Genomic DNA, 13,868 nt, shown 5'->3' with positions numbered 1-13,868 from the left:
AAATCCAAATGATATGCTAATACAGTTATTAAAATGAATGAATAAGGGGCCGGCCTGGTGGAGCAGCGGTTAAGTGCGCACGCTCTGCTTTGGAGGCCTGGGGTTCGCAGGTTCAGATCCTAGGCGCACACTGATGCGCCACTGTCAAGCCATGCTGTGGCGGCGGCCCATATAAAGTAGAAGAAGATGGGCATGGACGTTAGCCCAGGGCCAATCTTCCTCAGCAAAAAAAAAAAAAGGAGGATTGACATAGGATGTTAGCTCAGGGCTGATCTTCCTCACATAAAAAAAAAAAAAGAATGAATAAGATTTCTATATACTACCATAGAAAGTTGTCCAAAAGTGAAAAAGGGCAACTTGTAAAACAGAATGAACACAGGTACACACACAAAAAATCCAGTATAACCAAGTATAATATTTTTACTAAAAATTTACAATGTTAAGTGAGAGGGAGAGAGGAGGGAGGAATATAGACCAAACTGTTAATGGTTGTTGTCCATGGGGGTGGGGTAGGATAACAGGAGTCATTCACTTTCTTTGTTAAGTATTTCTGAAATGTTTGAATTTTGTATATAAAATACTATTTCACTTTTATATAACATATAAAAAGAGGCAGCTAAAAACTGAGGTGATGGGCAAAGTCACTGGTCGATAATTCACTGGCCAGTAAGAATTTCATGTCTACTTCTCTCAAGGTCACTCTGCTAGAAGAAGGAGGCTCAGATTCAAGTCCTGGCTGTGCCCTTGACTCACAGACTAAGCAAATTGTCCCTCTCTGCTGTCCTCCATTTTCCCACTGGACAACGAAAGGGTTGAACTGTGCTTACTGTGCTTAAGTCTCCCTTAATTGTCCTTCTCAAAAGCTGCCAAAAGTAAATAAAGGCTCCCTGTGGGCTCACCACAAGCTCCCCTGCAGTGGGCTCCAGCCTGCTCTTACACACCCTTCTCCAAGCTCCAGCTCTGCCACATGCTCATGTGTGCATGCGTGTGCACACGCATACCCCCCAAAACCCAGCTATCACAGAAATTTTTGTGGTGGACATCTCGGAACCACGCTCTCAATGGACATCTCTCTGACCTTATCGTGCTTGACCTGTCAGCCACATCTGACATTGCTGACTGCACTCTTCTCCCTAACACTCTCTCTTCCCTTAGCTTTCACGCTCGCATTTTCTCTTGGTTTGCCCCCATCTCTCTGAGTGCTCCTTCCTTCTCAGTGTCTGTTGATGTTTCTTCCTCCTCTTCTCACTCCTTCCCTGTTGGTCTTCCTTAGGGTTCTAGGCTGGTCCCTTTTCTCACTCCATATCCTCTTCTGCAGCCATCTCATTTTTTCTCATCATTTTGAGCACTGTCTACACCCTGATGACACCCAAATCCACGTTGGACTCATATCCACCTGGGCATGTCTACAGACACCTCAATTCAATGCATCCAGAACTAAACTCATCATCTCTCGCTGACACACCTGCTTTCCCTTCCACCCAGCCTTTGCAAAACCCCTAAGCCTTACCTTCCACACACCACTCACTCACTCACCACATTATTCTCATTGTTTAAGCAACTGCCCTCCCTTCTCTCCTCAGCACAGTGCGTAGCCCTTAGCAGATTAAATTTAATTATGTGGTAAGCATTTTGAGCACCAGCTCCATGCTGTCCCTGACTAGACCCTATCCAGAAACCAAAGACGAGCAGTTTCCCCCAGAAGTTTAGAGTCCAGCTGAGGACTTTGCACTCCCAACTAGACCTTCATTCCTATAGGCTCTATCAGCTTTGTGCTGTTCCCAAGTCCCCTCTCACGTGCAAGGGTCCCCTAGGGAAAATCTCACTTTAAATCCTTATAAGCAGTTACCTTAGTCATTGTTTAACTAGTATCTGCTAACGACTTAGTTTTAAATTAATCTCTTGGTTATCAGCTAACACTTGAGTAGTTAATATTTGATTTTCTACTGACACCTTAATTATCTTCTAACACTTTACTTATAAGCCAAATACTTTATTAGGTTATATCCTAGTACTTAGTAGTTTAGTTATTTGCCAAGCCTTAATTATTAATCAATATTTTAGCTGTCTGCTTAAATCTTATTTCTGATCCCTTAGCTATCTGCTATTAGTTTGGAGTATATTAACAAGCCAGAGACCCCTAGTTAGGTGTTTGGGGAGGGGGTCATTTCTGGCTGTGGATATGAGAGGTCTTTGTCTTTTGCTGGGCTCTCTTTTCACTCACGTGGTTCTCATTCAACGTCAACTGGTCCCAGGTCCTCAGAGAAAAGGAGGTCCCATCCTAATTGCTTATTTACTTCTCTTAGCTGGGCTGGCACGTGGAGGGAGGAGAGTGTGACTATGAGAGGACTTCCTGGAAAATTATGGTTGGAAGGGACATTCATTCATCAACAAATATTTCTTGAGCACTGCTTATTTGTCAAGTTCTGCACTAGGTTCTAGGGACACATCAGTGAACAGAACATGCATGTTCCCAACTGTCACGATGCTCAGAGAATAATGGGAAAGACAACATTAAACAAATAATTACACCAATTATTATGTAATTAGAATTATGATAAGCCCCAGGAAGAAGTACAAGGAGCCACAGTGTATATAAAAGTGGCACTGGATCTATACTGGAGTTTAGAGAACACTTCCCTAAGGCATAACATTTAAGCTGAGAGCTAAAATTTTAATAAGAATTAGTTGGGGGCAAGAGGTTGGAAGGTCCTAAGCATGGAGTGGCTCAGGCAAAGGCCCCAAAGAAGGAAGATGCGTGATACAATGGAGCCAGTGCTGCCTGGAGCCAAGATCATTCAGGGCTTTGTGGGATCCAGGTAAGAATGATAGTGATCTGACTTAGCATGACAGAGCCTGTCTTTAGTCCCAAGTCTGAAGAAATAAACCCTGGGGCAGAGGCAGACACTGAACTACTGATAGGAGAAGTAGCCTGCTCTGGGGGCTGCCCGGAGGACAGGTCACCATGGAGACACCCGTGGAAGGCAGGCAGCCCTGAAACCTCCCAGCTCCAGCAGGGCCAGCCTGCGGGATGCTGGAGGGGATTGCCTAAGCCTGGGTCCTGCAATTCACCAAGCTGCTTGCACAGATAACTGGGCCCCATCCAGAGTGATCACATTGCAGATGGTCAAAAGGCCATTTTCAAGAAAGAAACACCGCCTTGGGTATAACAAAAAAATTGCAGCTTCCTCTCCTCTCCACATCTCGTGCAGTCCCTACATCTTAGCCCTCACCTGTGACTTTTACCACTTTGTGTTGGGATAGAGATTTGGCAGCTGTAACAGGAACCCAAAGTAAACACAGTCTCAAATAAAGTAGAAGTTTATTTCCATCCTGTGTAAAAACTGGACCTTTACTCTGCTTCACGAATTAGTCAGCGGCCCAGGCTTCTGTCTCCACCATCCCTAGGATGTTGCCATACTATATGATCCAAGATAGCCGACCACCTCAACCTTATTCCTTTAAGGGTATTACATCACATCCTACAGGTTGAAAGAACTTAGTCACATAGGCACACACAGACAAAAGGATCACTGGGAAATAAAGTTTTTATTCCTTATGGCCATATGCCCGGATGAAAACTGGGGGCTCCATTAACATAGAAGAAAGGGAGAACAGATGTTGGGGGGACAGGGGCAGGGACAAATAGCCATCTCTGCCCCACATCTCAACATCTTTCAAATCTCTCTCCTCTCCTTCTTCCTGCTACTGTTATCCTAACTCAGGATCTATCATCCTTCTAGCTCATCTCCTTGGCCCCAACTCCCTCCTCCAATCCATCCTTCACGTTGCAAGCTGAATGATGTTCAAAAAAGCAAATCTAAGCATATAACCTCTCTACTTCAGTGTGCCCCCAGCCCTTATCCTTGAAATAAAGGCTTGGTTCCTTTATCATTCAAAGCACTTGTGCCTCATCCTCCTCCATTTCTTACCTTTGGTGAGAACAAACCAAACTGCTTGCCATTGTCTCTTTCACTCCGCCCTCCCATTGCACAGGTGGAAATTCTCTTCCTTTCCTTGATATTGCTGTATACCCTATCTCCACTGTAGTCATTGAGCATAACAAATGCCTGGCCCATACTAGGTGTTCAAAACACATTTGTTGACTGACTGACTTCACTGTCATCATCCATGTCTGTTTCTGCATGTCCCAGGGACTATCTGAGCCCCTGCATCAGCTAGATTCCCCCTGACCTGAAAGGCTCAAGTCCTCCCGTGGAAGAGGTGACCAATCTCAGTGAGATGGGAAAGCCCAGTCACAAGGTCCCTTCCTCTGATCCCTTGGAATATGAGTGCTCCCCTCTGATCACAGGATCAACTGAGCCCTGCTCTTCATTCTCCAGAAGGAGTCCCAGGGCCACAATCGTCCCTGGTATTAGTGACAATTGCATGGGACATACTTGTATTAAAAAATTATTCATTGTTTATCTGAAATTCAAATTTAACTAGCTATCCCATATTTTATCTGGCAACCCTAATCCAGGGTGGAATACCATGCAGTAGGGAGTTGAACTAGACAGCCTCTAGGATCCTTTCAACTCTAGGAAACTAAGATTCTAACTCTTCTGATTTGCCTTGTTCCTCCCAATGAAAGCAGAAACTCTTCTCAGGATTAAAGTAGAAGAGCTGATAACAATAGTTAATAGGCTAATCAACATAACAAATCACAACACCCCCTGACTAGCTGTGTAGTCTTGGGACAGTCACTTAACCTTGCTGACCCTCCATTACTTCATGGAGCCAATAAAAGGAAACCAAGATTTTACCTGATAAGTGCTGGGCACTGTGCTAGACACTTCTGTCCAACTGCTCTATCACCTGGAATGTTCAGACAACAAATGTATGAGAAGGCCCTTTGTGAGTGGAAAGGGGCTCTAACAAATATGAGATAGTGTTGGCATGAGTGTAGCACCTGTCTGCGGCTGATTTCCTTTACCTGCCCTTGTTGGGGAAGAAGCCTCCCTGCTTGGTCATATTGTAGAGGAAAGACATTGTCTAGGAATCCAGAGAGGAGAGCAGGGATTCTTAACTAAGGGTGATTTTGCCCACCAGGGGACACATGTGGCAATGTCTGGAGAGATTTTTGGTTGTCACAACTAGGGGATGGGTACTACTGGCATCTAGTGGGTAGAGGCCAGGGATGCTGCTAAACATCCTACAGTGCACAGGACTGTCCCCTACAACAAAGAGTTATCTGGCTTAAATTATCAGTAAACGGAGACATCCTGGTCTAGAGTATTGCAAAGCAGGATTCATATCCCAGCTCTGCCGCTTAGCAGCTGGGTGACTCGGGGGCAAAGTACTCATGGGCAAAGTACCTCACCTCACTCTCTGGACCTCGGTGTCCTCTTCTGGGACATCGGGGATATTAACAGCACTTACCTCATAGGCCTATTGTGATGATTAAATGACAATACACCCATACAGCACTGCAGTGCCTGGTACATGTCTATTCAATAAATGACAGTTCTTCTTATGGTTATTTAGGTATTATTATCTCCATTTAAAAGACAGGAAATTGAGGCTCAGAGAGGGGAACAGACTTGCCCAAGGTCAAGAGAAAAAGCTGTTCTAGTCATGGGGTTGACAAACTTCACTAATACTGTTCTGTGGACAAAGGCTGCAGTTTCCTTGTGTGTGGACCTAACATGAGACACAATCCTTGCTCTCAGCAAAGTGGAAAGAGGAGAACTAACCTTTACTAAGTGCTCATGTACCTATATTATGTATCGGTATGACTTCCTCTTCATATTATGACTTCCATTTCATAGATGAGGCTAAGTGAGAAATCCAGTCTCCCAGCAAGCCAGTTGCTAAGTAGTAGTTGGAATCCAGGCTGATCTGGCACCAACGTCCTTGCCTTTCCCTCTATTCTCTGCTTCCTGGACTCTGGTAACACTCCAGCAGAGACAGGGAGGGTTTAGGGTTGGAGACTCTGATCCTGGGAGAGGCCAGACATTCACTCCAGGGTGCAGAAGTCTTGGAGTACATTCCAGAAGTGGCTGATCTCATGCTGAAAAAGAACTGCGAACATGAAAAATGCTTAATAACATGTAAAGTGCTGGACTCATGTTGAGATCAGAGAAAGAGGTAAACAAAGGCAGTGTTTCCTTGAGCTTTGGAGACTAGCAGACCCAGGGCAAACCCCAGTTTCTTCCACTCCTGGCTGGGTCCTCGGGTAAGTAACTTAATCTCTCTGAGCCTCAATATCTTTATAAATATAAAAAACTCAATTTCAGAATTATTTGTTCATTTATTAATTCTTTCCTTGAGGTAGGGTTGACCCATATGGCCATGCAGATTTTGAAGGTGTCTAGCAGAAGGGGCAAGTGCGAGTTGAACTCTAGCTTGAAGTCCAATCGCCAAGCCTTGCCTTTGGCATAGGGCTACATCAGGTGAGAGGAAGAGGCACTTTTTTCTGATCTGCACACAAAGGCACACGAAAGAACAAAGGTGGCACAAGGCAGCAGCCTTGCCTTTGAGAACCAGGCCCTAGGCTGAGTATGGTGAAACCAGGGCAGAAGCAGGTATAACTTCTGTCCTAGAGGAGCCTGTAGTCTGAAGCTGTGATTTCTAAGTGAGATGATGGCACATGGAAGGTGCTCAGTGAATGGTACATACACAGTCAGCACAGCAGATGCTGCAAGAAAAAATGGTGCCCTGAGAGTTGGTCACAGAAGGGCTTCCTGCAGGAGGGGTTTCTTCAAGCTGGACCTTGAAGGGTGGAGAAGAGTTAGATAACCAGAAGGGCGGAATTACATGAGCAAAAATTTGAGATAGGAGGCTCCTTTCCCAGGTGAGACTGACTGAATCAGAAGCTTCCTGTAGGAAAGAAGAGGCATAGTTGGAGAGGTAGGGAGAGTTCAGATTTTGGAGGTCAGACTGGAGTCACTGGAGCTACTTCAACAGCTCAGGTCAAAAATTCAGAGGATCTCTCTGTTGTTAAGTGAGTGGTGGGAAAGAATCAAGTGTAGAGTAAGAGGAATTGCACAATTCTGCCTCAAAACTCAAAAGAATTCTCTTTGACATTATATTGGAGATCCTAGACAACGTAATAAAACAAGGAAAAGAAATGAAAGGCGTCAACTGGAAAGGAAAAGTAAAACTGCCTTTATTCACAGACAACATAATATATTATGTTCTTTATGTTAACATAAAAAATCCTAAGTGGGCAACAAAAAAACTACTAGAACTAATAAGTGAATTTAGCAAGATCACAGAATACAAGGTCAATATACAAAAATAAATTGTGTTTCTATAACTAGCAATGAACAACTGGAAAATCACATTAAAACTGTCATTTACAATATCATCAAAAATAAGAAAAAGGGATAACTTTTACAAAATATGTATAAGACCTGTACACTGAATAGTATAAAATGTTGCTGAGAGAAGTTAAAGAACTAAATAAATGAGGAGATATACCATGTTCATGGATTGGGAAACTTGATATTAAGATGTTTATTCTCTCCAAATTGTTATACTAATTCAATGCAATCATAAGCAAAATCTCAGAAGGCTTTTTTTTTTTTTTTGGTAGAAATTGACAAGCTAATTCTAAAATTTATGTGGAAATGCAAAGGACCTAGAATCACTAAAACAATTTTGAAAAATAAAGACAAAGAGGACACTACCTAATTTCAAGATTTACTCATAAAGACATAGTAATTAAGACAAAATAGTATTGGCTTAAGGATATATCCAGATCAATGACACAGAATAGAGGATCCAGACATAAATCCACACATATATGGTTAATGGATTTTTGACAATGGTGTCAAGTTAATTCAATGGGGAAAGGATAGTGCTTTCAAAGGATGGTTTTGGAACAACTGGATATTCATATGAAAGTGAACCTCAACCTTTGCTTCACATCACACACAAAAATTAACTCAAAAGTGATCACAGGCATAAATGTAAAAGCTAAAGCTATGAAACTTCTAGAAGAAAACATAGGGGAAAATCTTTGTGATCCTGGGGTAGGCAAAGATTTTTTTAAGATAGAACCCAGAAAGTGCTAATTTTAACAGAAAGAAGTGATAAATTGCACTATCAAAGTTTTAAATTTCTGCTTTTCGAAAACCACCTTTAAGAAAATGAGAAGGGGGCCGGCCCCGTGGCTTGGTGGTTAAGTGCGTGTGCTCTGATGCTGGTGGCCCGGGTTCGGATCCCGGGCGCGCACCGAGGCACCACTTCTCCGTCCATCCTGAGGCCGAGTCCCACACACAGCAACTAGAAGGATGTGCAGCTATGACATACAACTATCTACTGGGGCTTTGGGGGGAAAAAATAAATAAATAAAATCTTTAAAAAAAAAAGAAAATGAGAAGGCAAGCCACAGACTGGGAAAAAATATTTACAATAATACATATGATAAAGAATTTGTATCCAGAATATATAAAAACTGTTACAATTCAATGAGAAGACAACCCAATTTAAAAATAGGCAAAATAGGGCCGGCCCCATGGCTTAGCTGTTAAGTGCGCGCGCTCTGCTGCTGGCGGCCCGGGTTCGGATCCCGGGCGCGCACCGAGGCACCGCTTCTCCAGCCACGCTGAGGCCAAGTCCCACATATAGCAACTAGAAGGATGTGCAGCTATGACATACAACTATCTACTGGGGATTTGCAGGGGGAAAAAATAAATAAATAAAATCTTAAAAAAAAAAAAAATAGGCAAAATAGAGGCCAGCCCTGTGGCCGAGTGGTTAAAGTTTTGTGTGCTCCACTTCAGTGGCCCGGGTTCGCTGGTTCAGATCCCGGTCACAGACCTACACCACTCATCAAGCCATGCTGTGGCAGCAACCCACATACAAAGTGGAAGAAGACTGGCACAGATGTTAGCTCAGGGCTAATCTTCCTCAAGTAAAAAAAAAGAGGAAGACTGGCAATGGATGTTAGCTCAGGGCAAATCTTCCTCAGCAAAAAAAAAAAAAAAAAAAGGCAAAATAGACATTTTGCCAAAGAAGATATATGAATAGTTAATAAGAACACGAAAAGATATTCATGAAGTATGAAAAGATACCACTTCACACCTATAAGAATGGCCAAAATGAAAAATAGCAACAATACCAAGTTCTGGTGAGGATGTAGAGCCCTGCCTCCTTTTTTTTTTTTTTTTTTTGAGATATAATTGACATACAACATTATATTAGTTTCAGGCGTAGAAGCCTAGCCCCTTATACGTTGCTGGTAGGGATGCAAAATGGTACAGCCACTCCAGACAACAGTTTGGCAACTTCTTTTTTTTATTTATTTATTTATTTATTTTTTCCCCCAAAGCCCCAGGAGATAGTTGTATGTCATAGGTGCATATCCTTCTAGTTGCTGTATGTGGGACGCGGCCTCAGCATGGCCGGAGAAGTGGTGCGTCGGTGTGCGCCCAGGATCCGAACCCGGGCCGCCAGCAGCGGAGCGCACGCACTTAACCGCTAAGCCACCGGGCCGGCCCGGCAACTTCTTATAATTAAACATACATCTAACCTATTACCCAGAAATTCCACTCCTAGGTATTCACTCTAAAGAAATGAAAACACATGTACCGGGCCGGCCCCGTGGCTTGGTGGTTAAGTGCGCGCGCTCTGATGCTGGTGGCCCGGGTTCGGATCCCGGGCGCGCACCGAGGCACCACTTCTCCGTCCATCCTGAGGCCGCGTCCCACATACTGCAACTAGAAGGATGTGCAGCTATGACATACAACTATCTACTGGGGCTTTGGGGGGAAAAAATAAATAAATAAAATCTTAAAAAAAAAAAAAGAAAACACATGTACCCAAAAAAGTGAAAGTATATGTGCAAAAATATTCATAGCAACTTAATTCATAATAGTCCCAAGTTGGAAACAACCCAAATGCCTATTATAGTTGAATGAATAAACAAATTGCAGTGTTTCCATATAATTAGTATCTTTCCATATACTCAGCAATAAAGAGGAAGGAACTATTTGTACATGCAACAATTTCTGTGCATCTTAAAGGCATTGAGATAAATAAAAGAAGTCAGACACAAAAGAGGACATACTGTCTGATTCCATTAACATAAAAATTCAAGAAGAGGCAGAACTAATCTATAGGGATGGAGAGCAGACTGGTGAGGTCTAAGGCAAGGCTGGGGGTGGGGAGGAGGGCTGATTGCAAAGGGGCACAAGGGATGGTGATGGGTGATGGAAATGTACTGTATCTTGACTCTGGTGGTGGTTACATGAGTGTATATATTTGTCAAATCTCACCAAGCTGCACATTTTAAATGGATATATGTTATTGTTTGTAAAATATACCTCAATAAAATTGATTTTAAAAGAAAAAACTCAAGAAAAGCATTATTGTATAGCAATAAAAAAATTGGGAGCAATCTAAATGTTGAAGAAAATGGATAATAAATCATCATATATTCACTTAGTGGAAAACTACATAGCAGCAAAAATGAATGAACTAGATTGAGCATACACATCAGTATAGACAAAGCTCACAAACGTAAGACGGAGTGATAAAAGCAAGTTCCAGAAGAATATATGCAGTATGATGCTATTTATTTAAAATTTAATCACATGTAAAGCAACTCCATTCATTCCTCAAAGATCCAGACATACGCGATAAATGCATAAATAAGAGCATGGGAATGATAAACACAAAATTCAAGAGAACAGGTGTGGAGTGGGGGTGGGTGGATAGGGAGGTACACACAGAGGGCTTCAAACAGGATTGATCGATTTTTATTTCTTAAACTGAGTGGAGGGTACATGGGTGGTCCTTGCATTATCCTTTAAGTCGTTTTGTGTGTCTTAAAGATTTGTAGTAAAACAAACAGCAAACTAACGAAAACCTAAACTGAAAGGATGGCCACCTAGAGTGGGGGTAGAGCCTGGCTGGTAGGGGAGCTGAGCCTCCATCGCTGATTTGTCCCTGGATTTGATGTGCCACCGTGGCAAAGTCACTTCTCTCAGGATGAGACGCAAGAGCCTCATTCTCGATGAGAAGGGAAAGAATCCGTCCTGGGCATCAAGGGAGTGGCGGTGAGAGGAAATGGCTCTTAGAGGGACTTGATGCAAGCCTGCGTCCTTTCTTTGCTTCTCCAGTTGCGGTGAACCGCAAACTGGCATCAGAGCCCGGACAGGGCTAGGTGCGGGGCGAGGAGAGCCAACGGGAAGGGGTGTCCGGGCCGGCACAGCTGGCGGCAGTAGGGCAAGGGAAGAAGGGCTGCTCGCGCCCCGCCGCGTCCGGAGTCCAGGGACTCCCCGCAGACCACACACGCGACAGAGCCCAGCGGAACCGAGTACTCAGCCGCGGGTTGCACCCGGATTCTCAGCCTCCGTTGACTGCGGTCACCGAGCTGCGAGGTCGGTCACCACAGCGAGGGGGCGTTTCTTTCTGGACCCTCTGAGGGGACCGGGCTCCTGGAGCAAGGCTGCTGAGGTCCAGGGCGCACCGTTTAGAAAGCCGCCCAGAAGGGGCGTCCAGTTATGGCTCACAGGTGCCAGGCTTCCGGCTCTTTCATCTGGAGTAATCTTAACTACTGCCCTAACGCAGACAGGGAGAGTGACCGGCCTCAGGCCACACAGCAGGTGATTGGAACCTTGCTACTTGTATACCCTTGGGCAAGTTACGTAACCTCTCTGGACCCAGTTTTCCTAGCGGTAAAGTGGCTGCAAAATTGTGTGTGTATGTGTGTATCTGGAAGACTCCATATCAAAGTATTAAGAGAGATTTCTCTGTGGTAAGATTATGGATGATTTTAATTTTTTCTTTTGGTTTATCTATTTTCTAATTTGTTGTTTTATAATGAATATGTATGTATTCAGTTATTTTTAATTTTTTAAAACAGAGTAATACTGGGGCTGGCCTGGTGGCGCAAGTGGTTAAGTGCGCGCCCTCCGCTGTGGCAGCCCGGGGTTCGCAGGCTCGGATCCTGGGTGCGCACCCGACGCACCGCTTGTCAGGCCATGCTATGGCAGGTGTCCCATATAAAGTGGAGGAAGATGGGCATGGACGTTAGCCCAGGGCCAATCTTCCTCAGCAAAAAGAGGAGGATTGGTAGATGTTAGCTCAGGGCCGATCTTCCTCAAAAAAAAAAAAAGAAAGAAAAAAAACCCCAGTAATACTGCACAGAGTTGTTGTGAGGATTAAAAGCGCGATAATGAAGAACACAGAGCCCAATGTCTAATTCGCAGTGTGTTCTCCAAAAATGTGAGTTCTGCCTACTCACCCTTCCCTCCTATACTTTCCTTCCCCTCTGGTGTTGGAGACTCTCGCCCCCAGATCTGGGTTGGGGAGGAAGGAGTTGGTGGTACAAGGCTCTGACCAGGTACTGGCTGCGTGGCTTTGGGTAAATCAATTAACCTCCTTGAGTCTCAGCCACTTTGGCTGCAAAATGGGAAGACTAACACCTACCTCAAAGGGAGTTTTCAAGGACTATATATCATACAAGATGGGAAACTGCCTGGCACATAGTAGCTCTGCAATAAGTGTCTGCAGGAGGAAACATGATGCACATGATGAAGGAACAAGCACTGGGGTAGGAGCTAGACCAGAGAGGTAGAGGATTCAACATAGATTCCACAGAGCCCAAGGGGTCCATGGATAGAGTGGGCGGGGGGTGTCCATGAACTTGGATGGAGAAAAATTACATCCTTGTTTTCACTAACCTCTAACTGAAATTTAGCATTTCCTTCTATCATGCATGTAAGCAACAAATCACAGTAGTAATAGCAGTACCTGTGACTTTGGTACCAATAAAAATCAGGTATTTTGATATTGCATTAGAATAGTGGTATCTTAAAACACTGTTTACCCTCATTCACCACCTCAGAATTACCGTAGTCTCCAGATCTTGTTGTTTAATATGTTAAAAAAGGACTAACTCACAAAATAAATATTTTGATAATGATTCTATATAGTTGGTATCCTTTGTAATCCTAAGTAACTCACTTTTTGTAGTTAAAAATATTCTTCTGAATAGGGGTCCATAGTCTTCATCAGACTGCCAAAGGGGACCTTGGTTAGACAGACGTAGGTACCAGTCCTGCCTGGGCCACTGACTGCTGTGTAGCACTGGGCCTGTTATTTCTCTCAGGGGCACAATCATCCCTGCTTGGCTCACCCCACAGGGGTGTTAGGAGGAACAAATTAATTCTTGGCTGGAAAGGGACTTTGGAAACTGTTGGTGGCTTCCCAATTTTGCCAAAAGTCAGAGCAGAGTGCTTTCTACCTCTCAGCTGAACCCCATATCTCCAGAAGACCCCTCTCCCTTTCACAGGATTCCGTTCCTCCCCTTTACTCTCCATCTGATAAGGAGGCCAAAGTGCACGGCCATCAGAGTATGTCATCCAGTTCCCAGTTTGTGAGATCCACAGCTCAGGGGAGGGATTTTTTGGCAGATGATAGCAATTCCCTCCAGTTTTCATATTTGACCTTACAGTGACCCTTGAGGACACTACCCCCTCAAAACTCTTCTCTGCTTCTTCAGATGGTGACCCCTCTGTGGCCACAGTCCTCACATTTCCCTTTTCACTGCCCTGTCCTGTGATTGTCTGACTGCTTCATCGTTCTGTGTGTTTCTCAAGGGCAGACCCCCATCTGACCCGTCTCAGAGGCTCCAGAGCCCAGGTCAAGGGCATGGCACACAGCATCTGAGGAGCTGGCCTATAGAAGAAAAGGAACTCGAGGCACAGAGAGAGAAAGCAGGGAAGGGGTAGAAGTAGGGCTTGAGCCCAGACCCCCTGATGCCCATGATTTATCCCACACACACCCAATGCAACCGATGGAGGAATTGGGGAGTCCCAAGGCATCACATGAACTATTTCCTCCTCTACCCACTGCTGTGAAACACGGGGAGAGCTAAAGATTTTGTAATCTTGAGCTAGCCCCTGCCCTTC

This window comes from Ceratotherium simum, chromosome 22 (genome assembly GCF_057802395.1).
Source record: "Ceratotherium simum simum isolate JZ-2026a chromosome 22, ASM5780239v1, whole genome shotgun sequence".
NCBI classification, from domain to species: Eukaryota; Metazoa; Chordata; class Mammalia; order Perissodactyla; family Rhinocerotidae; genus Ceratotherium; species Ceratotherium simum.
Note: the sequence above shows the minus strand (reverse complement) of the source record.